Source organism: Rhinoderma darwinii, chromosome 4, assembly GCF_050947455.1.
Source record: "Rhinoderma darwinii isolate aRhiDar2 chromosome 4, aRhiDar2.hap1, whole genome shotgun sequence".
Taxonomy (NCBI): Eukaryota; Metazoa; Chordata; class Amphibia; order Anura; family Rhinodermatidae; genus Rhinoderma; species Rhinoderma darwinii.
The window spans coordinates 125,421,987-125,444,900 of record NC_134690.1 but is presented as its reverse complement, the minus strand read 5'-3'; the positions used below and the strand labels follow the sequence as shown (position 1 = coordinate 125,444,900).

Sequence of the window (22,914 nt, the reverse complement as noted above, 5' to 3'; positions counted from 1 at the left end):
TAATGTTATTTATCCAGCACATTGAATGCTGTGAAATAAAATTTAAAGAATGCCAGAATTGCTGCTTTTTGGTTACCTTACCTGCTCCCCAAAAATAGTATCAGAGAGTCACATGTACCCCAAAATGGTATTAACAAATACTACAGTTCGCCCTGCAAAATTCAAGCCTTTACACAGCTCCATTGACGGAAAAACAAAAAAGCTTTTTTTCTCTTAACATGGTGGCACAACATTTTTTTTAACAAGTTGTTATGATTTTGTAGAAGTAGTAAAACACAAAATATTTTTCAAAAGTTTCCCAGTAGATTATTTGTTACATTAAAAAGTGATATTTAAAACGACAACTTGTCCCACAAAAAAAAACCCTTTTCACGTCCATGTTGGTGGAAAAATAAAAAAGTTATGGCTTTTGGAAGGTGGGAAAGAAGAAAAAAAAATGAAAAAAATAAATAAAATTGGCTGTACCTGTCAATAAGCTTGTCGACTATCATTTGATTGGGATCCTTCACTTTGGAGAAAATATTGGAGAAAATAACTAGTAACCTATACCAATAGTAACCATTAGCAATTGGGGTAAATTGCAACTCAGGATCAGTACAAGATACAGTAAGTAATGCATTGTATTTACAAATATACTGAACTTTTTAGGTAGATTATATTTACAGATCACTTGTAAACAGTCCTCAAAGATGAACACACATTTTAGGATATCTGACTGATGTCATAAATAATTGTAAAATCTTATGTTATCAACACCTAGAAATAAAGTTCTAGTTCAAGTGAACGCAGATTCTTGTGGTTACAATCTGGTTTCCCCTTTCATTAAGTGCACAGAACTGGAGAGTTCTCAAATTCCTTACAACCAAACATGCATCTGAGCAATTTAAAAAAACATGTTCTTCTATTCAAACATAAACCAATAGTCACTTTTCTCAGAGTGAAAGGCCCAGCCTCTGTCAAAACCCGTTTTATTTCTCAGCCTGTCCTTCCTCGTGCTAAATGAGGGTTTTCATCATAATAGAATTGTCGTTCTTTCATTTAGTTTTTGATGTTAGCTCCTGACCCTCGGTGACCTTCCTTGTTGATGTATAAGTGCTGCTGTGGTATTACCTGTAGACAAGACACATAAACCGGGTTGCCAATATTGGTGAGACATACATTTGTCTACAGCAAAGCATTTGACATTAGACACTCAAGAAAAGATCTCATAGTCAACAATCACGCTGTTCCTTCTGGCTAGTGTTAATTCCTAGAAGATATGTTCCAGGTTTAGTTATTGTTAGGACCAGCTATCTAAGTAAGTTCTAGCCAATGTTGGTCCTAGTTACGGCTATTAGTTCTACATTTAAAACGAAGGAGGAATGGGCAATATTTAGAGCCATGTTTGCATGGGGGTAAGGCATCATGAACATGAATGTATGTAGGCTCCATATCACACGGATTCCTGAATATGTTGTAAAAGGCTATGTATACCTTCGTAAGCAGTTTTTTAAAATTAAATGAATGTTTTGTTTAACCCCTTAGTGACCAGCCCATTTTAGGCCTTAATGACCAAGCTATTTTATTCGTTTTTCTATAGTCGCATTCAAAGAGCTATAACGTTTTTATTTTTTCGTCTACATAGCTGTATGAGGACTTGTTTTTTGCGGGATTAGTTGTGCTTTTTAATAGCACCATTTTTTGGTACATATAATTTTTATAATAACTTTTATTAACCTTTTTGGGGGGGATTATAAAAAAAAACTGAAATTCCGCCATTGTTCTATGCGTTTTTAAATTGACGCCGTTCACTATGCGACGTAAATAACATGTTACCTTTATTCTATGGGTCGGTACGATTACGGCGATACCACATATGTGGAGGTTTTTTTATGTTTTACGACTTTTGCACAATAAAAACACTTTTGAACTAAAATTATTTGCTTTTGCATCGTCGCATTCCAAGAGCCGTAATTTTTTTATTTTTCCATCAATGTAGTGATTTTTTGGGCTTGTTTTCTGCGGGACAAGACGTAGTTTTGAATGGTACTGTTTTGGGGTACATGGGACTTATTAATTCATTTTTATTATGACTTTTTTGGGGGGCAATGGAAAAAAAATTGCAATTTCGCCATAGTTTTTTGCGTTTTTTTTTTACGGTGTTCACTTTGCGGTTTAAATTACATATTAACTTTATTAATGGAGTCATTACGGTCGCGGCGAAACCACATATGTGTACTTTTTTTTTTTTTTTACACTTTTACTAAATAAAACCACTTTTTATGGAAAAAAATGGTTTTATTTATTTTTTTACTGTACTTTTTATTAATAATCTTTATTTCACTTTGATGACTGATTTTATTAGTCCCACTAGGGGACTTTACTGTGCGATGTTCCGATCGCTGCTATAATGCTCTGGTATACTTCGTATACCAGAGCATTATTGCCTGTCAGTGTAAATCTGACAGGCAATCTGTTAGGACGTGCCTCCGGCGCGTCCTAACAGGCATATGTCCAGGGCAGACCTGGGGGCTTTTATCAGTCCCCCGGCTGCCATGACACCCCATCGGAGACCCGCGATTGCATTCGCGGGCCACCGATGGGTGACAGAGGGAGCGCACTCCCTCTGTAAACAAAGTTAAATGCCGCGGTCGCTATTGACGGCGGCATTTAACGGGTTAAACGGCCGCGATCGAAGTAAACTTCGATCGCGGGCGTTGGAGCAGGAGCTCAGCTGTCATCAGACAGCAGAGCCCCGGCTCCTGCCTGCACGGGAGACCCGTGCAGGACTTAGACTAGGCTGACGTGAAAAGACATCAGCCTAGCCTAAAGCCCATTAGTGAATCACGTAAAAAGGCGTATTAGTGGTCACTAAGGGGTTAAGCAACGTTACAAATCATTTTCATTTAAAAAATATTGAACTTTTTAAGATACAGCTTCTATGTATCCTGTATACATAGAAGTTGTGTTGTTCTGTCTCAGCCGATTCCATCAGTTCAGTTGAACTGACGGAATTGGCTGAGACAGAACGATACAGCTTCAATATATACAGAATACATTGAAGCTGTATCTTAAAAGTAAAAACAAATTAATAAAAGTGATTTAGAAATTTGCTTAAGCCCGCAAAATACATTAATTTAATTCTAAAAAAAGTAGCTTACAAATGTGTACATAGCCTTTAAAGCATTTTCCTAGGGCCATGCATACCACTGTATAAAAATATGGCAGTACACAGAGGTTTTTTTTTCATATACAGAGTACACATAAAATTGCAGCATGCGGCATCGGATACTGTATATTATATTGGGTTCTCCCTTAGAAGTTGTGATATGGAACCTCTCACGTAACTATTCGGCATGCAATATTGTTCCATATTGTGCACCGGATTAAATGTTGAAATTAATAGGGCCTTATATAAATATAAAATATCTAATGGATAATATTATTTCCACACAGAATAAGTACATAGGTGGTTTCCTTCTGTAAACACCCCTTTGGGCCGACCTCTGTAGGCAGGGTGTAGTGTAGTTCTCACCTCACTATCCACCCGAATCTTGCTAGGAGCTCTCTAGGAAAGCAGGAGGGTCTTCCTCTTCTGCCAGGGGTCGACTCGGGAAACCCCCCACCTGAGCTCAGTACACACTCACAAGCGGTTATGGTGAAACTACTCAACCGTTTTATTTAGGGAAAGGTAAACACGGGCGATCTGAATAAGAATGATGCAAATAAAGAAAAAGCACAAATGACATAACAGTTACAGTTCTGTGTGATTGACCCCCTAGTGGTGGGCATGAGCTATATGCCAGGCCTGGCTGCTACAACACTTAGCAATATTCCCTGAAATGTTATGGGGATAACAAAGGGTTAATCTACTGTCTTCACCAAACATATACAGTATATCAGTGACCCACACAGGATAATGATCACTCACACACACTTATAGGGCTGGTAATAGCTGGCACACACTTATACTGTTACTGTCACATTATAATGTTACTAATGGTTGCAGTAATGCCATGAACACAGTCCAAACGTTGGGGCCCTGTTGCCGCAGACGTTGGCGCGCTTTTCAGGAACCATTGGTGCACTTAGATACTGAAACTTCCTCTCAAGAACAATTCTCTCACTAAGTCCTCAATATCCGCACAATAAGTTCCAGCAATGTGTACTCACTACTTCTTGCAGCAAAGATGATATTCCCCCGGGATCCAGCTCGGGGCCGCAGCGTTCAGACGCGTGGACGACAATGGAGTCGCAGGCAAAATCCTCCTGTGCTGCAGACCAGGGAACCTCCCCGGAATCAGGCTGTTTTGCAGAGGTGATGATGCTGCAGCATTTCTTCCTCTCATACAGTGAGCTGCTGGGCTGTCAGGACTGTCTCTGGGTCTCTGTGCTGTGTGCCCCAGTGCAGGACTCTCTTCTCTCTGCAATGCACTCACAGTCTCCCTATCTCCTGACCATGTGTCTCTCCCAAAGATGGCCACCGTCTCTCCTCCCTGCTCAGCCTTGTCCCACAATCCCCTGCTCAGCCAATCAGTGCTCCCCTCTGCTGCTCCTCTCCTAGGCTGCAGGGGTATAGAGAAGCAAGTGTTGCTGGGACATGTAGTCCACTGCACTTCAGAAGAAGATGTGCTAAAGTCTGTTGATATGAGTCCCTGCTTGGCATTAACTGCAGCATCCTCTATACACAATGCTTTCTCTGCAGGTGTTACACTCTCCCCCTGGTGAGTCGGTGCTAGTGTTCGAGCACAAAGTGAAGACTCACCACCTGAAATACAAATTGGCATTAAAGCATCCTGACCAGCACCACAATCAGTCACGCACATACCATTTCCATGCCACATCGGCACAGAGGGGAAATATGGCCACATGTCAATGAAATTGGGGTGTAATACTCTGGGTACCTCAGTAGCATGCCCCATTCTATCATAGGTTAGCATCATTGGGGGCCTAGTGTCCCGTCTGGGACGAGTGTGCACTGTGGGAGCCCCCTCCTCGACCCCTAGCTCTTGACTTTCTGGCTCAGGTTCCATGATGGTTACTTCGTTACCTGGTGACTCTATATCTTCTAAATTCTCCCCCGACTGGGGACACGGTATGCTGGTTTCTAGACTGGATTCTTCCTGGTTGTTCACATCGAGCAACCGATCTGCACCATCTTTGATGATAGGGCCTGGGTTGCTTACCCATCTGTAGTCTGGACCCCATTCATCACTGGATTCACTATCACTTCCTTCAGGGAGAAGCACTGGGCTGATCCCTCGTCGATGGTGGCCACTCCTTCTAGGAGGCCGGGTGGGTGTCTTGGCTCCATTTGCTTGTGGCTGTTGCAAACAAATATTTTGTCCTACAGGCAACAGATGTTGGCGATGATAGGTCTTGATGGTCCTACTTCCATTCTCAGGCTTCACTCTATAGGCTGGAACACCAGGCAGCTTTTCTACCACCACATAGGGTTCTGGACGCCACCGATCAGCAAGCTTGTGCTTTCCATGAAGGCCCAGCTGTTGAATGAGGACCCTATCCCCAGGCTGCAGAACTTGCTCTCGGACTCTGCAGTCATAACGGTTTTTGTTTCGCCTTCCTGATCGACTGGAAGCCTGGTCAGCCAATCTGTAAGCCTCCTTCAGTTCTTCCTTTAACTGCGACACATACTTCAAATAGGTATTTCCCGATGACTGGTCAGGTGATACTCTAAAGCTAATATCCACTGGTAGTCGGGCTTCCCTACCAAACATGAGGAAGTAGGGGGAGTACCCAGTTGACTAATTTTTGGTGCAATTGTAGGCATGAACTAACTGACTTATGTGTCGGCTCCAGCGTCCTTTCTGCTTGGGGTCCAAGGTGCCCAACATGTTGAGAAGGGTAGGGTTGAATCTCTCTGGTTGAGGATCCCCTTGGGGATGGAAAGGTGTGGTTCTAGATTTCTTGATCCCACAGATCTCACACAGCTCCTTGATCAGCTGACTCTCAAAGTCTCTTCCTTGGTCAGTATGGATGTGGGCTGGCAGCCCATACTGTACAAAGTACTTTTCCCACAATGTTTTGGCCACGGTGACCGCTCTCTGATCTTTGGTAGAGTAGGCTTGCGCATAACGGGTGAAGTGGTCAGTGACCACTAGGACGTTACTGACATTGCCCTCGTCAGGCTAAATGGAGAGGAAATCAATGCACACTTGCTCCAGTGGACCATCACTTGTGATGTTAACAAGAGGGGCTGATCGAGTGGGCAAAGTCTTTCTTAGAACACACCGTGCACATGACTTGCAGTAGCCCTCAATGTCTGCTTCCATTCTTGGCCAGTAGAATCTGTCTGCAACAAGACCAGTTGTCTTTTCAATGCCAAGATGCCCGTGGTCATCATGCAAAGCCTTCATGACCATCTCCCTAAACTGGCCAGGTAGCACCAGCTGTTTTCTCACCTCTCCATTTTGCCGTTTGGCCTCTCGATACAGCAGTCCATTTCTTACTACTAGAAATTCTGACTGGCGAGCAAGCAAGATGGACTCTTCTGTTTTCAGAGCATTCCTTTCAGGTCTCCAGCCCCTTTTCACTGACCACCGGACCACTCTCACAGAAGGATCTTCCTGTTGGGCTTTCTCTACTTGGCTTCTGGTTAATTGAGGCAGGGACTCAGTATTCACCTTAGTTAACTGGCAAAACAAGGGTGGAATGGCCTTCTCCGAAACCCCTAAGAAATGGGCGCAGCCCCGTAAAGGAACAGTCTTGGCTTGGTGTCTGCGACACATGGCTTTTACCTCGGGGGCAGGAACCTATATCCAGGTCTCTTCGTCATCACACAGCAACTGCCTGCGCAGACGGGATAGAGCGTCAGCATCAATGTTGGTGGTGCCCGGACGGTACTTCAAGCTGAAGTCGTACACTGCCAGCGCTGCAAGCCACCGATGCCCAGTTGCATCAAGCTTGGCTGTGGTCCTCACATAGGTCAGAGGATTGTTGTTGGTGTGAACTTCAAATTGTACCCCATAAAGGTAGTCATGCAGCTTGTCCACCACTGCCCACTTCAATGCTAGGAACTCAAGCTTGTGTGCTGGGTAGTTGCGCTCACTCTGAGTCAATCCTCGACTGATGTAATAGACTGGTCGCAGAGAACCACCATGATCCTGATACAGGACTGCTCCGAGCCCCTCAAGGGAAGCATCCACATGCAGCACGTATGGCTTGTTGGGGTCCGCATAGGCCAATACTGGAGCCTGTGTAAGGCAGGACTTCAGCTTTTCAAATGCCTCATCACATGCAGGTGTCCATCTTTCTCCAAACAGCTCAGTAACCTTGAAGTAGGACTGCTTAGCTGGCTTCTTGGAGTGATTTGTCCCTCTAGGAGGAGGATACCCCTGGGTGAAGGCAGTCAGAGGCTTCGTAATCTTTGAGTACTGTGGTACAAATCTTCTGTAGTACCCACAGAATCCTAGAAAAGACCGGAGCTCTCCCAATTTGGTGGGCTTGGGCCATTTGACTACAGCTTCCACTTTGGCTGGGTCTGTAGAGATCCCTTCCCGGCTGACAATGTGTCCCACATATTTCACAGTCTTCTGGCAGAACCGACACTTGTCGAGGGACAACTTGAGCCCAGCCTTCTTCAGCCGATCCAGTACCTTGAACAATCTCTTGTTGTGCTCTTCTACGGTTTGCCCAAACACGATCAGGTCATCTAGGTAGACCAGTACTTCCTGGAAATTCATGTCTCCCATCACCTTATCCATACACCTCTGGAAAGTGGTGGGAGCACTAGTAACTCCTTGGGGCATCCTTTGGAACTGGAAGAACCTAATGGGGCATATGAAAGCGGTCTTCTCTTGGTCCTCTTTATTCATGGGTATCTGGTAATAACCACTCCGGAGATCAAGCACAGAAAACCACTTGCTGCCTTGTATGCAATCCAAAGCTTCATCAATCCTGGGCACAGTGTATTAGTCAGGAATCGTGCGCCTGTTTAAAGTGCGGTAATCCACACACATCCGGATATCCCCATTTTTCTTCCGAGCAACCACTATGGGAGAAGCGTATGGGCTGTTGGACTCTAGGATGACTCCAGTATCCAGCAGGCCTCTTAGATGCTGCCTGACATTTTCAATATCAGCAGGAGCTAGCCTTCGGGACCTCTCTCGGAAAGGCTGTTTTGCAGAGGTGATGCTGCTGCAGCATTTCTTCCTCTCATACAGTGAGCTGCTGGGCTGTCAGGACTGTCTCTGGGTCTCTGTGCTGTGTGCCCCAGTGCAGGACTCTCTTCTCTCTGCAATGCACTCACAGTCTCCCTATCTCCTGACCATGTGTCTCTCCCAAAGTTGGCCATCGTCTCTCCTCCCTGCTCAGCCTTGTCCCACAATCCCCTGCTCAGCCAATCAGTGCTCCCCTCTGCTGCTCCTCTCCTAGGCTGCAGGGGTATAGAGAAGCAAGTGTTGCTGGGACATGTAGTCCACTGCACTTCAGAAGAAGATGTGCTAAAGTCTGTTGATGTGAGTCCCTGCTTGGCATTAACTGCAGCATCCTCTATACACAATGCTTTCTCTGCAGGTGTTACACTTCATTCACCTTTAGCAGAAATAACCAGAATAGAACAGAACAATTTGCATTGCCCAATGGGCAAAATTCATTATAAGATACATGTTGTAGAGATACCAATATCTTGCTAAACTTTTGGCATATATTCATCTTTCAGAAGTTTTAGATGTACAGTGACATGAACAAGAGTTTGGTTTCCTCTGGTTTTTTTAAGCAGATGTACAATTGTGGGATTACAATTCTATGTTTTATTATATGTAATTTACTACTGAGTACATGCTATTTAGAATTTATTTAGCTCTGCTCCTTTAAGGTACAGTTAGTGACTGTTGAGTAGCTGCACTGTCCAATTGAACTCTGGGGAAATTATTATTCTACCTCCTGTCTCATCAGAGGCACACAGTGCTGCTATGTCCTTCCGTCATGCTTTAAACTGCAGCACTGCTTCGTGCATAAACCATAGCAACCATACTCTTCCCATAATTTGATATCAGTTTTTCACATAGCTGTTAAAAGAGTCCCGTGAGAATAATCAGATCACATGGGGAGGGAGGACCTGTATTCCGATGATATTGCCCGGAGAAGTGGTTGGAGAGTTCTCATTTCCCCTGCATTTCCCCTGCAAAATTGTCAAAATTGGGTGTTGGATAACGTAGCTTTTTTAATAAATGCAGAAATACTGCAAAACCTGTGTTATGTGTTAACTTGTTTATGTATTTATATTGTGAATTAAAAAAAATCTTAAAGATCATAAAAAATTCAATGGGAAAAATGTGAAATATTAAAGTATTTAATTAAACAATATTTATATTTTTGTAGAATTTAAATTTCCGTTACAGTCTATTAATAGGAGCATTTATTCTATAAAACATATTCCATTGTATTTCCTACTAAAGCATATGTATTTACTAAATCAATTTTAAGTATATCTGACTTGCTGAAAAAACAATTCAGAATTACATGTTTCATTTTGTTAGTAGAAATCCAAGTTAGAGTTTATTTGTGTGATTAGTTTGTAAATGGAGAGTCATAAAATTACAAGCTGATCTAATGCCAAGTTTATAGGAAGGGATCATATTTTAGCAAGGCCAAAGATGTAAACAAATCAGTATGTGAACCATTCCCGTTATTATAACTGGAGATGAGTAAGATTCTTATTTTTAATTTAGACGTTATTCATTCATTGATGTGATTGTGTGTTCTTGCAGGCTGATGAGTTCAATCATTGGATGAGTCACATCTTGGGTCAAGCCAAATCTTAGATATTTTCAATAAGAGTAGAACGCAAAAATATCTCTCATATTATGAATATAAATTGAATATAAATGAATGTAATAAAATCATGTAATGATAATTAAAAGCAGTCCAACCTATTGTTGAAGAGAGAGAGCAATTCCTTTTCAATACTCCTATGAATTGAGAGTTACAGAGTTACATAGTTAGTACAGTTGAAAAAAGACACATGTTCATCAGGTTCAACCAAGGGATGGGAAAGGGAAGAGAAAAATTTCTACACATAGGAGCCCCTATTTTTTTTCTTCTAGGAAATTATCTAAGCCTTTTTTAAAGCCATCTACTGTAGCTACAGTGAGCAGCTCCTGCGGTAGACTATTCCATAGATTCCCAGTTCTCACAGTAAAGAATGCTTGTCGTCTCAGAAGATTGAACCTTTTCAATTTTCTTCAGACGGAGGGAGTGCCCACTTATTTTTTAAGGGGTTTTTACATGGAACAGGATTTTGCCATATTTTTTGTATGTGCCATTAATATATTTATATAAATTAATCATGTTCCCCCTTAGTCATCTTTTTTTCAGGGCTAAATAGGTTTAATTCTTTTAATCTTTCCTCATAACTTAGATTCTCCATGCCCCTTATTAGCTTTGTTGCTCTTCTTTGTATTTTTTCCAACTCCAGGGCATCCTTTCTATGAACTGGAGCCCAGAACTGAACTGCAGATTCTAGATGACGCCTCATTAATGCTTTGTAAAGTGGTAATATTATATCCCTGTCCGGCAAGTCCATGCCTCTTTTAATATACGACAATATCTTGCTGGCCTTAGAAGCAGCTGATTGGCATTGCATGCTGTTATTTAGTTTATGATCTACAAGTACACCCAGATCCCTCTCAACAAGTGACTCCCCCAGTGTAGCTCCCCCTAGGACATATGATGCATGCAGGTTGTTGATACCCAGATGCATAACTTTACGTTTAGCTACATTAAACTTCATTTGCCAAGTGGACGCCCAAACACTTAGTGTGTTCAAATCAGCTTGCAATTTACGAACATCTTCCATAGACTGAACAATATTACATAGCTTGGTGTCATCTGCAAAAATAGAAATAGTGCTATTAATCCCATCCTCTATATCATTAATAAATAAGTTGAATAATAGTGGTCCCAGCATGGAACCCTGGGGTACACCACTTATAGCCGGGGACCATTCAGAGTAGGAATCATTGATCACAACTCTCTGGATCCTTGAGCCAATTCTCAATTCTCAATCCAATTACAAACTTTCTAAACCTATAGTCCTTAATTTACCCATTAGACGTCTATGAGGGATAGTGTCAAATGCCTTTGCAAAGTCCAAAAACACTATATCCACAGCGGCCCCTCTGTCTAGGCTTCTGCTCACCTCTTCATAAATACAAATCAGGTTGGTTTGACAACTTCTGTCCTTAGTAAAACCGTGCTGGCTGTCACTTATAATACTATTTTTTTTTCACATAATCCTGTATATAGTCCCTCAATAGCCCCTCAAAATTTTCCCCACGATGGATGTTAAGCTTTCTGGTCTATAATTACCCGGGGGAGACCTAGAGAGTACTATCTGAGAACATAGAGGGCTGTGCAATTGAAATGGCAAATAATTGGCAGCTTGGTGGCTCAGTGGTCAATGCTGTTGCCTTGCAACATTGGGTTTGAATCCAACCAAGGACAACATACTGGGCACAGGGATGGGTGAAAACATCTTTACTATGCTGTGGAATAAGTTGACGCCATATAAGAAACAAATAAATAAATAATAAAATAATAAAAGTAATTTCTCTTCTTGGATGCATCAATTTTATCTCCTCCTCCACCCTTCTGAGATGAGACTATGTGAGTAGTAGGTTTAGGAAAAGAGGCAGGCATTATTCTGCTTTGTCTCTGGGTGGCAGGTAACAGGAACCTCCCATCTACTACTCTGACTGTCATGTAACATACCAGGGCTGTTGTCTTACACTGTGGTCCCCTAAATGTAAGTTTTCAAGGTGCCCTGTATACACTTCCCAATTATATTGTTTTTCACGGGATTGTCGCTTGAACGAGTCGCAAAGTTGGAGCGTATGTTTTGTGGGTATTCCTGGGTAGATATAGGCTTAAAATGTCCTGCGAATGGGGATGAAAATGTTAGGACATATGGCTCTGTACACTATAGGTCCGTTATACTACAGACAATAACAATCACTGCACTCTACAGAATAGGTTTCCAAAACAATGCCCCCTTCTCTGGCATCACTTCCTGCTCTGCATCTATTGGCTGAAGTTGACCTTATAAAAATCCTGCTCTGCCTTTGACCTGCTAGCACTATGCACATACATTTTGGTCTCTTCTTTTTCGAAATTCTTTGTGGTCCAAATGCAGGAGGAAGCAGTTAAATGGAGCAGGGAGCTCTCAGTATTACCAGTCTTATGTGGAGTAGTCTACACAAGGGCAGGGTTATGGGGTTAAAAGCATTCCCTTTGTGCCCTCACTTCATCTAGCTCATCGCTGTGGCTCTCCTCCTCGACCTGTTGTACAGATGTAGCAATCTTTAAATTGACTCTTAGGCCTTATTTACACGAACATGTTAAACGTCCGTGGGACGGCCGTTTAAACAGCGGCCGTCCCACGGACCTATGTAATTCAATGTGGCCGTTCACACAGCCGTTGTTTCAACGGACCGTGTGAAGGGTCCGTGGGAAAATAGGACATGTCCGTTGTTTTCACGCATCATGCATCCCTCCATAGACTCTCAACTAATGGGGATGCGTGACATCGCATCCGGCAGCGCTGAGCACGGATGCACCTCGGACGTGAACTGTGTATCATGTGACTGTCTTTAACTTCCTGGTTCCTGCTTAGATTTGGCACCTAAACTGTGTGTGGGATGGATCGTGTTTTTTGAAGACCAGGGACTTTGGGCTGAGGGAAGTCCTGGCCATGTACATCACAGCCACCACTAGTTCCATTCCTATGTCAACTCTATGTATCCATTGATTATATTGTGCGATGTGGGATTTAAAATACTGCATTTTGTCCAAAGAGAGTTATCCCTGATGAAGCGGTACCAATGGCGATACGTGTGGGGTCACAGCCCCACTTTTGCCCTCACAGGACCCGGTCTTTAACTCCACCAGTATGGTGTGGTAATCGCATCTTTTCCTATATTGCACACTGTCTTTATATATTTGCATTGTCTTTGCTTTCTTTATTTGACATTGCATTTTCAGTCGTTCAAATGCAGATTTTTCCGGGTGTCCTTTCTTTTAAGTGACATTTCACCTTTTTAAACTCAAATAGGGCAATAGTTTGGCATTTATTTAGGCAATGGACATGTGCTCTCTTCGTTTTTAATTGTTTTTAGATGTTTTTCCCTTTTGAGTACTGCTGTGCTCATTGTTTGTACTTTTTCATGTATATTGTAATAAAGTAACTTAAATCGTTTTGGATGTGCGACTCCAGTAGCATTTGTCTTTCCTCTTCTCTTTGTCTTTACGTCACTTTAGCTGAAATGTGTGACAGGACCCTGCGTTTCTGGCAGATGTCTAAAGGACTGTTTCAAGAGCTTGCAGACTCTCTCTCTTTGGCTGCCAGTTGAAGCTGTGTTCATGTGATTCAATTAAAAGCACAAGAGAAGCTGTTATATATTGGGGAAATAGGTGTGATGCTATAGTGATTGGACAGGTAAAACGTTGTGTGGAAGTGACCGTAATTTAAAATCGGAGAAAAACCCCAAACTAAAGTAGAAAATCTGAAAATAAATAAAACCAAGAAATTATAAGGAAGGGAAGTTTGAAATATTGTTTTAAAAAATATGCTGCTAAGGCATTTTGGGCTAAGATGAAAGTAATGATATAATATTCACATAGGGATAGAATATTTTATAAGAATTATATCTGCTTTTATATTTTTTATTTTATTATAAATTGTAACAAACACTATTACATGTTTGAAAATATTTATTAAATATGTACGTAACTATTTATGTATTCACTGCTGCCAAAAATATTAGGTTACTAAAGAGATGTAGAGCTTTTTGTTTTCTTGTGTTTATGAATTTAATTTTTGAACATGTGAATGTATTGTAAGAATAGGGCTAGGGCTACACTGCGACTTTTTGTAGCGCGTCTTTCAAATCTTAACTGTTGAGCAACAGCGGCATTCTACTGTACAATAATGAATTGAGTTGCATGCTTCCAATAGACTGCAGATTAGTTCAAAAGTTCAAATTGGAAAGTTGCGCAACAAAAAGTCTCTTAAAGAGGCTCTGTCACCAGATTTTGCAACCCCTATCTGCTATTGCAGCAGATAGATAAGATTTTATTTTTAAAAATCGAGCATTTTTGGCCAAGTTATGACCATTTTTGTATTTATGCAAATGAGGCTTGCAAAAGTACAACTGGGCGTGTTTACAGTAAAAGTCCAACTGGGCGTGTATTATGTGCGTACATCGGGGAGTTTTTACTTTTTTTACTAGCTGGGCGTTCTGACGAGAATTATCATCCACTTCTCTTCAGAACGCCCAGCTTCTGGCAGTGCAGACACACAGCGTGTTCTCGAGAGATCACGCTGTGACGTCACTCACTTCCTGCCCCAGGTCCTGCATCGTGTCGGCCACAAAAAAAAGGAAGGCCGATCCGGTTTCTGACATTCCAGGCAAAATTGCCAAGTTGGGTGATGATGCGAGGGTGTCAGTCTCAGAAATGGCAGCCCTAGTGGATACTGATCTCCCTAACAGCCGGGAGAACAGCCCAGCTAGTACTCGGCGGGATGGTAATGCAGGTAAGCCAAGACAATTGATAGTCGTAGGGGATTCTATAATCAGGAAGACGGATAGAATAATTTGTCGCAAAGACCACCTCAACCGAATGATTTGCTGTCTCCCTGGTGCCAGGGTTCGGCATGTGGTGGAACGGGTGGACAAATTGCTGGGAGGGGCTGGTGATGATCCAGCTGTCGTGGTCCATGTCGGTACCAACGACAGAATAAATGGTAGGTGGAGGAGCCTTAAGAATAATTTTAAAGAACTAGGCTACAAGCTGAAGGGAAGGACCTCCAAAGTAGTATTCTCAGGAATACTGCCTGTGCCATGCGCATCACAGGAAAGACAGCGGGAGCTCAGGGAGTTAAATGCATGGCTGAAGTCTTGGTGTAGAGGAGAAGGATTTGGGTTCCTAGAGCACTGGGCTGACTTTTCATTGGGGTACAAACTGTATTCTGCAGATGATTTGCACCTAAATGGAAGGGGGTCCGCTGTGCTGGGGGAGAGAATTCTAGCTGGGGTGGCGGAGTATTTAAACTAGGGCTGAGGAGGGAGGTCAATGTAGAAAAAAAAAGGGGTAGCCAGGTTAGAGAGGGGTCAGACTATATTGGTGGGGGGAGAAACAGAATGTGGGGAGATGAATAGACAACAAGATAAGGAGATCCTTTCGTTACAAAACATCAGTGTAAATAAAAAGGCCCAATTAATGTCAAATCACATTTCTGATAATAAAAGTGAAAAACTGACAGGCAAGTTAAAGTGTATGTTCACAAATGCCAGAAGTCTAGCAAGCAAAATGGGGGAGCTGGAGGCCTTGATACTGGAAGAAAATATAGATATAGTTGGTGTTGCTGAAACATGGCTGGACTCTTCACATGACTGGGCTGTAAATCTACAGGGTTTTACACTTTTTCGGAAAGACAGGACAAATAGGAAAGGTGGTGATGTATGTCTGTATGTGAGAAATGATATGAAGGCGAGTCTGAAAGAGACAATAGTGGGTGAATACTGTGAGGAGGTTGAAACCTTGTGGGTGGAACTAGAAAGGGAGGTAAACACTGAAAAAATTACTTTTGGTGTAATCTATAGACCCCCCAATATAACTGAGGAGATGGATGTTCAGCTATATAAACAGATGGAGCGGGCTGCACAGGCGGGTACTGTAGTGATAATGGGAGATTTTAATTTCCGGGATATTAATTGGTGTCATGGTTCAGCTTCAACTGCAAAGGGGAGATATTTCCTCAACCTGTTGCAGGAAAATTTTATGGGCCAGTTTGTGCAAGACCCGACTAGAGGTGAAGCTCTGTTGGATCTGGTCATTTCTAATAATGCAGAGCTTGTTGGGAATGTCAATGTTCGTGAAAACCTCGGTAACAGTGATCATAATATAGTTACATTTTACCTATACTGTAAAAAACAAATGCAGGCTGGGAGGGCAAAAACATTTAATTTTAAGAAAGCCAAAAGTGGTCATAACTTGGCCAAAAATGCTAGTTTTTAAAAAATAAAAACGTTACTGTAATCTACATTGCAGCGCCGATCTGCTGCAATAGCAGATAGGGGTTGCAAAATCTGGTGACAGAGCCTCTTTAAGTAGCCCCAGCCTAAGAATTATGTCAGGCCTCATTCATACATAGTTGCTGTCTATATTGCAGCATAAAAGCACTTCTTAGTTACATAGTTAAATAGGTTGAAAACAGACACAGGTCCATCAAGTCCAAACTTTCTCAATAAATTACACGTCATTTATTGCTTGATTAATTATAACCCTTAATGCCATTTGTCAGTAAATAATCATCTAGCCTTTTTTTTTAAATGCTGACATAGTATCTGCCATTACTACCTCTTGGGGTAGGACATTCCATAGTTTGCTACTCTAACTGTAAAGAACCCTTTCCTATATTGATGTCTTAAAAGTCTTTCTTCCACACGCAATGGATGTCCCCTGGTCCTTTGTAGAGTCCTTGGAAAAAATAGATTATGAATGTAGCCATCTTATCTTGACTCTGATAACTTGCTGCAGCGTGATATCACACAACAAAAGCCATTGAAATGTCATTAAAAAAGTCAAGTTAAAGTTTCTTGAAACTGTGTATTTAATGCGTTAAAAGTCAAGATAAAGACGGCTACATCTGTATGTACTAGTTCTTTGTATTGACCACACATATACTTCTAAATGTTAATAAGCTGAACAAGCCCAATTTCTCTAGCTTTTCATTATAAGCGACACCTCCCACCCCATTTAATAATCTAGTCACCCTCTCCAGTTGTCCTATTTCCTTGTTACAATGTGGAGCCCAAAACGGAATTCCATATTCAAGAGTGGCCTTACAAGGGATTTATAGAGGGGTGACGTGAGATTTTGTTTTAATCTCAGTGGAAATTTTCTAAAATAAAAAAACTGACCTAAATACTGCAATGTGAAATTGACCTAAGTCTGTAGAAGAGAAATACTGTTTTGTTTTTTTTTTGATGTTTTACAGTAGATATATATTAACCCGTTAGTGACCGCCAATACACCTTTTCACGGCGGCCACTAATGGGCTTTATTCTGATGTATAAGCCTTTTCATGGCGCTGCATTCAAATAAATAAACAGAGCAGGGAGCCGTTAATTCTCCCTGCTCTCAGCTGCCAGAGGTAGCTGAGGGCTGGGGGTATCCCTGCTCAAACGTGTGAGATCGATATCAGTATCGATCTCACCCGTTTAACCCCTCAGATGCGGGGCTCAATAGCGAGCGCCGCATCTGAGTGGTTTTGGAGAGAGGGAGGGAGCTCCCTCTCATCCCACCGGCACAAGGCGATAAGATCGCCGAGTGTCTGTGTCTCCGATGGCAGCCGGGGGTCTGTAGTGAATGCCTGCTAGGTCATGCCGGAGGCATGTCCTAGCAGATGCCTGTCCGTTTTAAAAGGACAGGCAGTAATAAACTGCAATACAGAAGTATTGCAGTGTATTATAAATGCGATCGGAGGATCGCATATTAAAGTCCCCTAGTGGGACTAGTAAAAAAGTAAAAAAAAGTTTAATAAAAAAAAATGTGGAAAAAGAAATAATGAAAAACCCACTTATTCCCCTTACAAACTGCTTTACTATTAAAAAACAAAATAAAGTAAAAAAGTTACACATATTTGGTATCGCCGCGTCCGTAACGATCCTGACTATAAAGCTATTACATTATTTAACCCACACGGTGAACGCCGTAAAAAATAAAATAAAATAAAATAAAAAACAATGGAAAATTCTGACATAATTTTTTTTTTATAAAAAGTGATCAAAAAGTCGCATCTACTCCAAAATGGTACCAATAAAATCTACAAGTCGTCTTGCACAAAAAAAAGCCCTCATACAACTGCATTGGTAGAACAATAAAAAAGTTATGGCTCTTCAAATATGGAGACACAAAAACAAATAATTTTGAAAAAAAAAGTGTTTTTCCTGTGTAAAAGTAGTAAAACATACAGAATCTATACAAATTTGGTATTGTTGCAATCGTAACAACCCGCTGAATAAAGCTATTGTGTTATTTATACTACATGGTAAACGGTGTCGATTTAGGATGCAAAAATGAGTGGTGAAATTTCTGGGTTTTTTTCTATTCCCCCCCATAAAAAAGTTAATAAAAGTTAATCAATAAATAATATGTACCTAAAAATGATGCTAATAAAAAATACAACTTGTCCCGCAAAAAAGATGACCTTATACAATTATGTCGACGCAAAAATAAAAAAAAGTTATAGCTCTTGGAATGCGACGATGGAAAAACGTCAAAAATACCTTGGTCATTAAGGTTTAACCCCTTAATGACCGGCCTATTTTACACGTTAATGACCAACCCATTTTTTACGTTTTTCCATCGTCGCATTCCAAGAGCTATAACTTTTTTATTTTTGCGTCGACATAGCTGTATAAGGTCTTGTTTTTTGCGGGACAAGTTGTATTTTCTAATAGCACCATTTTGAGGTACATATTATTTATTGATTAACTTTTATTAACTTTTTTTGGGGGGGAATAGAAAAAAATCTGAAATTTCGCCACTCTTTTTTGCGTCCTAAATTGACGCCGTTTACCGTGTGCTATAAATAACATAATAACTTTATTCAGCGGGTTGTTACGATTGCAACGATACCAAATTTGTATAGATTTTGTATGTTTTACTACTTTTGCACAGTAAAAACGCTTTTTTTTCAAAATTATTTGTTTTTGTGTCTCCATATTTGAAGAGCCGTAACGTTTTTATTTTTTTGCCGATGCGGTTGTATGAGGGCTTTTTTTTTTGCGGGACGACTTGTCGTTTTTATTGGTACCCTTTAGGAGTAGATGCGACTTTTTGATCACTTTTTAATCACATTTTTTTAAAGTCAGGATTCACAGAAAACAGCAATTTTTCCAACTTTTTTTATTTATTTTTTTACGGCGTTCACCGTGCGGGTTAAGTAATGTAATAGCTTTATAGTCTGGGTCATTACAGACGCGGCGATACCAAATATGTGTAACTTTTTTACTTTATTTTGTTTTTTTAATACTAAAGCAGTTTGTAAGGGGAAAAAGTGCGTTTTTCATTTTTTTTCAAATTTTTTTTTTATTAACTTTATTAAACTTTTTTTTTTACTTTTTTACTAGTCTCACTAGGGAACTTTAACATGCGATTCTGCGATCGCTATTATAATACACTGCAATACTTCTGTATTGCAGTGTATTATGCCTGTCCGTTTAAAACGGACAGGCATCTGCTAGGTCATGCCTCCAGCATGACCTAGCAGGCATTCGCTCCAGGCAGACCTGGGGGCCTTTATTAGGCCCCCCCGGCTGCCATCGGAGACACTGACACTCGGCGATCTTATCGCCGGGTGTCAGTTGGATGAGAGGGAGCTCCCTCCCTCTCTCCAAAACCACTCAGATGCGGTGCTCGCGATTGAGCACCGCATCTGAGGGGTTAAACGGGTGAGATCGATACTAATATCGATCTCACCCGGCAGAGCAGGGACGCCCTCAGCTACCTCTGGCAGCTGAGAGCAGGGAGATTTGACAGCTCCCTGCTCTGTTTACTTATTCCGATGCCGCGACGTAAAAAGTCTATGGCATCGGAATAAGGCCCGTTAGTGACCGACGTAAAAACACTATGGGCCGGTCACTAACGGGTTAAATATATTGTCCGTATAGATATAGATTATTCCAGTCTCCAGGAAGGGATGGAGTAGAGCCCATACCTCTAAAGACCAGAGAGTAAATGTCCTTTTACACCGGCCAATATGGGCTGTGAAAACGAGCGCCGATCAACTAGAGAGCTCGTTGACCGGCGGTCGTTTGCTCCTTTCATAAGGAGCAATGATTGGATATGTATCGCGACGATCATTCGTTACTATCATCGTTTCTCCCTATTCATTTCTGTCATGTCGGCAGCACATCTCACTGTTTACACAGGGAGATATGTTGGCGACAACGATAATATTTATTACTGCCTAAACAATACGATCAGCTGATGAATGAGCGTTTGCTCATTCATCGGCTAATCGTTGCCCTATTTACACAGGGCAATGATCTGCAACGAGCATTTATATGAACGCTCGTTCGCCTTGATTATTGGCCTGTGTAAAAGGGCCTTAAGGGTCCTTTTACATGTGAAGATAAGTTGTTAATAAATTAGCGCCGATTGATAATATAGCGAGTTGTTAATGTTCGAAAGACATGCATTTAAATGTAATAATAATGTATTTTTTATCACTTTGACATCTCTTGTCTTTCCTCCTTTCTTCCTGTCTCATCTGATAACGACTAGCAGATACCTGTTTACAAGAGGAGATAAAAAAAGACCAACAAACTATAATTTTTAGGCCATTATAAAACATTTGATCAATGACCCGAGCAATTTCTTGCTGATCGTGTGACCGCTGAACATGTTCATACTAACCATTCATTGCGAAATTTTACCCCACCTTACGATACGGTAATCGACTTATCTAGTCGGCTACTACAGGGGAAATGTATGCAGAGCCTTATCTGTATGTGTAGTGTTTCTTTTCTGCCTTATGGAGGCTTCCAGCAGTACAATACAACTGTCAATAAATATCTCACCCATTGCTGAGCTTCCCCCAGTCTACACAGCAAAGCTGACAAGAGACAGAAAACAGGTAACATCAGCTTGATGTGACTGATCTAGTGGCCAGTGTGAAAACTGGAATATTTTTTTAAAAAAAAGATATATGGATAGTTACAACAACAAAAAAAAACAAAATTAAAAACAAAATGTTTACAATAAAATTTTTTTGTCAGTTTTCAGTGTCCGTCTCGCACATTGAAGCCTATGGATCCGTGAAAACAACGAACGGCAAACGGAAATCATCCGTGTGCCATCTGTTTTTCAAGGACCCGATGCCAAGCAATGGCAGGGCGTGACAAAGTTCCAAGCATTCAACACGCAAGATGGATTTTAAAGGGCCGCTTAAAACGGAAGACAAACGGAAGCACAATGTCCGTTTAAAACGGAACAACGGAACGGATGCAGAGTGCCAACGGAAACCACACAGACACATGGATCCGTTTTAAACGGACGTGAAAACCGTGAAGGATGTGTGCATGCGACCTTATACTGGCTTATTAGAAAAAAGTTATAGCAAAATAATTTTCAATAAAGTCCCCTGTGTATGGAATGGTTGCCAATAAGTTGCTGCTGAGTTAGGCCTCATGTACACAGCAGAACCATATACATGGAACCTGTACAGAGGCAAATGGAGTATATGCAGTTGTGTACTAGTTGTTGCGCCATTTTTATCTATATCTGATCAATATACCAAATAAAAAACTTTTTTTTTTAAATTAACATAGGATGATTATTGATACTAATGTATTATTGTAAATGTGCCTTTATTCTCGAGCATAGAATCTTCATTCTGATCAAATCATATTCTGACAGTCCTGCTACATATGAGAGTGATTGGGGGATTTATTACCTGTATAATCTTGTCTACTACAAAACGAATCCATGCAAGACTGTGGTAGTAGTGAGTAATTGTCTTTCACATACTGTACATGTCTTTCGCTTGTTACAATAGGTGCTGCAGTCAAGCACCAATGAACATCAGATGTAACTTAGTAACATAACCTACACAAAACTGAGAAATATTTTTCACCACATCATGCAAGACAGGACTAACCAGAACTCTCCGGAGAGGAGAAAGGTGCTGCAAAAACTTTTATGAGACTTAGTACATGAGTAAGGAACAGTAAAAATGGAAAAGATAGCAGCAGGCAATGAAGAATTACACCATGGTTGTCACAGAAGACACACACCACTGCAAAAGGGAATTAAAAATTTGTCTTCAAGTCCTAACAGCACCAATGGTAAGTATTGAACTAAAGTTACTATTGGTTGTGCTTTGATATGACATAAACACACTTCTGAAATGAGCTGGTGTAGTAATAGTGGTGTGAATAGCCTTTGATGCGGGACTAGGAAGAAACTATGAAAAGAAAGGGGGCCCATTTCTACACAAAGGTAAGGTGAAATTAGTGAATATTGTAGACGATGGAAGAGGTGTGGATGATTGAATATGGTCGATCAGGGGCGTAACTAGGAAGGACTGGGTCCAATAACAAACTCTTGACTGGGCCCCCCTCCCCTCCCCTGGGTGCCACACATAGCCTTGTAGATAGTGCCAGCTGTAGATTGTGCCACCACCTCCCCGTTGTAGACAGTGCCATACAGCCCCCCAACCTCCCCCTTGTTGATAGTACCCCCAAAAAAAACAACCCAAAAATTTTACTCACCTAGCAACCTAACAACGTTTCCGCGACAAACGGAGCTGCTCCACAATGCCAGCGGGATCCTAAGGACGCAGATAACATTGAATGGGGCGTCGCTACCACTGTAGCAGCCATAGGCGTTGCTAGCGCTGGCACCGGGCATGGGGGGGCCTGCCATTGGGCGGCACAGGCCCCCTCATGCTGAAGGCACCGTAGCAGCTGCTATGGTTGCTACAATAGTAGTCATGCCACTGGTTCCTATCCTGTTTTACTACGGAGACACATGGTTACCACCTGCGGTGTACAGTATCTCTCTGCAGCATCTCTTTTTGCCTTATTTCTGTATTGTGACATCATCTGTGCATTATACCTGCATGTGACATCATTATGTTTTTTTTCCCTGTGCTGTGATGTCACAGTGTACATTGTGACCTTTTCAGTAAGTGTTATTCCTGTGTTATGATATCATTCTTTGCATAATTCTTGTACTATGAGATCACTGGGTGCATTCCCTTTACACGAAGACATAACTTTGTGCTTTGTGGCTATGCCACAAATGTCCATTATGAGAATACCCCTTTATTTATTTATTTATTTACCACCCACTTAACTTTCACTTTCACCTGACATTTACAAGAGAGATAGTAAATAGAGATGG

General features: G+C 41.4%; 1 long non-coding RNA gene across 1 annotated transcript; it reads right to left on the bottom strand.

Moving 5' to 3' along the window:
- Positions 1–938: 938 nt before the first annotated feature.
- Positions 939–22,519, bottom strand: LOC142760845 (uncharacterized). Its single transcript, XR_012883423.1, has 3 exons — positions 22,281–22,519; positions 20,239–20,299; positions 939–1,110 (listed from the first exon to the last, which is right to left on the bottom strand). It is a non-coding gene; the product is annotated as an uncharacterized LOC142760845 (long non-coding RNA).
- Positions 22,520–22,914: the final 395 nt, after the last annotated feature.